Source organism: Equus asinus, chromosome 2, assembly GCF_041296235.1.
Source record: "Equus asinus isolate D_3611 breed Donkey chromosome 2, EquAss-T2T_v2, whole genome shotgun sequence".
NCBI lineage: Eukaryota > Metazoa > Chordata > Mammalia > Perissodactyla > Equidae > Equus > Equus asinus.
The window spans coordinates 110,169,679-110,173,351 of record NC_091791.1 but is presented as its reverse complement, the minus strand read 5'-3'; the positions used below and the strand labels follow the sequence as shown (position 1 = coordinate 110,173,351).

Here is a 3,673-nt window from a genome sequence, read left to right as displayed (position 1 = left end):
TTAAAGGCTTAAGCCTTCGATCATTAAACAGTTGAGGATGGAAGAAGGTTGCAGTGTCATCACAGAGCATATTGCAGGTGGCCAGTGGACACTGTCCTTAAGTCCTGAATCAGAAGGGGTGTATTAGAGGTAAGGTCAGTTCCACGGCAGGCGGTGTGGTGTCCTCACAGGTCTCTCGAAAGATCTACCTTACCCAGGATGAAGTACTCACCTTACCCACCTCCTTTGGCAGCTATCTGTGCTTATCTTAGCAATTGTACTTTTTGCTTTTAGGGGGTGAGGCAATGATGGCCATCACTTTCCATCTTTCAGGTCAACCCTAACCCACTGGAAGTGGCAACTTGGAATCCAGTGTTTAGATTTGTAAGATTGTGCCTGGGCTTCGAAGGAACAAGTGCAGTGTTTGTCAGACGGGAATCGGGGAGAGTTGTCTTGGATCTGTAGTTTTCCTGTCAGAAGCCACTGTAAAAATGTTCACACTTTAGTTTTTACTTTAACAATTAACTGTTTTAGTGTCTACAGGTTAGTAGTGTCTACGCAGGCTTGGTGTGTTTGGATGGCATTGGAAGAAAAGGTTCCATTGTTGGACACTGCTAAGGTGAGGAAGAGTGGCCCAGTTTGAGGTTCTGCAGTGGGGAAGATGGGCTTCCTGGTTGATGGTAGGGGAGGTAGGGAGGAGGGAATCGCATAATGGCAGAAGAGGGGAGAGTTTGTGGGAGGCGAGTTCGTACCAAAGAACTCACATGGCCATCCCTTTGCCAGCCCTCCTTCCATCACCCTCTCTGACAATCGATGCTCAAATTCTCAGGCTTCCCAGTTCGAGGAGGGCAGCCCTTTTATCATTCTTCCCACTCTGAAACTTTTCCTTTCCTGATGTTCTCAATGCAGTCTGACCAGATCTTTCTTTGTGGCTGTTAAAGAGGAACAAAGAAATATTTGGGGAATGAAAACTAGATGCAGGTGAGTGGGAGATGGCACATTGTAGATATCAGTCTGGGAACTGCTAAAGGCAAAACTGTCTGTATTGATTTTTAGGTAGAATTAGGTAGGAAAGATCATCTTTCAAAGTTGGCTAAAAAATGAACTTGTCTTTTCTAAGGTCTAATTAAGATCCTTTGTCGGAAACCATAAAAAGAACTGTATATAATATCACTGGGGACGATGAAAACTGTTGACCCCTTTTGCATTTAATAAGATGTCATTATTCAAAGAAGTTACATTTTTTTTTTAAACCAAGCCTGGAAAATAAAAAAGAAGCTCCTCTCATTAGACTATATCGGAGTGACACTCCTGGTCTCATATCTGTAACATATTTGGAGTAAAGGTCATGGATTGCTATGGTTTCTGAGATAGGAGCTTACAGTTCAAGTTGATGAGATTCAGTTTCACTTCTGCTGTGGCGTTATTAATGGACATTACTTGCTGATAGACCATCATATGATTTTTTAGTTTCCAATCTAGAAAAGTTAGAAAAAAGTGAATATTAAGAAAGACTTCTATGCTAAACTGTTCCCCCGTTTTTTCCTTTTTCCCCCAAGTAAAAGAAAACTGGACCAACAAATGGACCCTGGCTACATATGGACGCAATATGGGTACGAGAATGCTGATGACAGAAAGCAGAGTTGTAATCTATTCCAAATGGACCGTCATCTGGATACTTGAAATGCCATGCTGTAAACAGTGTTCCCTTGTCTTATAGGATGTTATGTAGGGTTGAATGCAGATGAAAGCCTAAATTTATATCATGAAGCCAAGTAGAAAATGAACGTTAACCTCCTAAGTACGCCTTTTTTCCATTGTCAGATTCTGTTAACTGCCTATCTTCTAATAGCAGTGCAACTGAAATCTTGAATGCTTTGGCCATTTGGTGACCTTCATCATTTCCCTCTCTTTCTCTCTTTCTCTCAAAAACGTTGGTAAGAAATTTAGAATTCAAAGAAATGTTGGAATCCTCTAGTCCAACCAACCTTACTTTATAGATCAAAAAAGTACGACATAAGGAAGCTATATAGCCACACAGCTCGGTAGGTAGTGGATTTATTCCACTGAGTCCTAGGATAGGATAATTTGCATATTATGTTGCCTTTCAGTAAATACTTGTCTTATCCTGTAATGCTTCCATCCTTAGGGGACGACTGATTTCATCAGCTTGTCCTTGTAACCAGAATTGGTATACAGAATTAACCATTTGATTATATAGACTTCACTCATTCAATTTCCATTCATTCATTCATTTAGATAATATTTTTTCCTTAACCTTTTATTGTTAAGATATACACACTCAGGGCCGGCCCTGTGGCCACGTGGTTAAGTTCACACACTCCAGCTTCGCCGGGCCAGGGTTTCGCTGGTTCAGATCCTGCGCGTGGACATGGCACTGCTCATCAAGCCATGCTGAGGCAGCGTCCCACATGCCACAACAAGGACCTACGACTAGAATATGCAACTATGTATTGGGGGGCTTTGGGAAGAAGAAAAAAATAAGATTGGCAACAGATGTTAGCTTAGGTGCCAATCAAAAAAGAAAGATATACACACAGCATAAAAAGAGCATATAAAGAGAGCATACTGTATATCCTTTCAGACATTTTTGATGCATAAAAAATATGTTATAGCACAAAATATAGCATATATATGTGCTTATTAAAAAGTGAGAGCATACTACACATTTTTCTGCAGCTTTCCTTTTTAACTCTTTTCATGTAATAATATCATGGACATTTTTCCGTATCTTATTTATCTAATTTCCTCTTGTTATCAAGTGCACGTGTATATGTTTTATATGTTTTCATATATGTAGCAATCCATAGGTTTCATAGTATGGATGTTTATTTCACCATTCCCCCATCGATGGGCATTTTATGTAGATCCCAATTTTCATTGTTGAAAGCCATGCTACAATGAGTATCTGTTTTTACACTTGTGCCAACACATCTGTAGGATGTATCCCCAGAAGGGGGATTTCTGGGTCCTTCCTTTTATGTTTACTGAGTAACTATTGTGTGCAAATGCTGGAAGGGCTATAAAATAATGAGATGTAATCTTTGCAGATAAAGAGGTGGTTCCTGCTCTCAGGAAGCTTATAGTTTAGGTAGCAAGAAAAACACACAAATAATGAATTTCAAGTAGGAAAACACGAGTGCTCTTTAGCAAATACAGAGAAACTGCCATGGCAGGATACAAACACTTTGACTTTCTCACCCAGCCTGTGCAAAGTAATAATTACTTAGAGGTGGGAGTCTCAGTGGAACTCAGGGAAAATTTCTGAATGAAGTCACTTGCTGTGGTCAATATGAATGAGTTAAAACATGTGGGGATGCAGAAGCTGACTTGTGTGTTGAAAGAGATGCACAAGTGCCCAGAGAGCATAATAGGTTTTGGACAAAGTGTCTGTGTGTGAAGGGGAGAATTCTTGCGGTTCACTCGATAATGTAAGATTGAAAGAACTTTGGTTTCAAAGATCTTTTCTCCATGTTTGATGTAAACAAGGTTTTTATTTGGACTCAAGGCTAACTTGCTTCAGTTTTCAGCTTCGTATATGTGTGGGCTCAGCTACAGGGAGGCTTTTCTGGAATCTGGGCCATTTTGATAAATCGCGTTTGTCTTTCGTGCGGCAGAGGTTAAGAACGAGCGCTTCTATTTTTCTTCTTTTGTCAGTTACACCCCCAACACA

At 40.3% G+C, this 3,673-nt stretch overlaps 1 long non-coding RNA gene across 1 annotated transcript; it reads left to right on the top strand.

Moving 5' to 3' along the window:
• Window positions 1-413: 413 nt before the first annotated feature.
• Window positions 414-2,271, top strand: LOC139046247 (uncharacterized). Its single transcript, XR_011506082.1, has 3 exons — window positions 414-598; window positions 889-960; window positions 1,539-2,271. It is a non-coding gene; the product is annotated as an uncharacterized lncRNA (long non-coding RNA).
• Window positions 2,272-3,673: the final 1,402 nt, after the last annotated feature.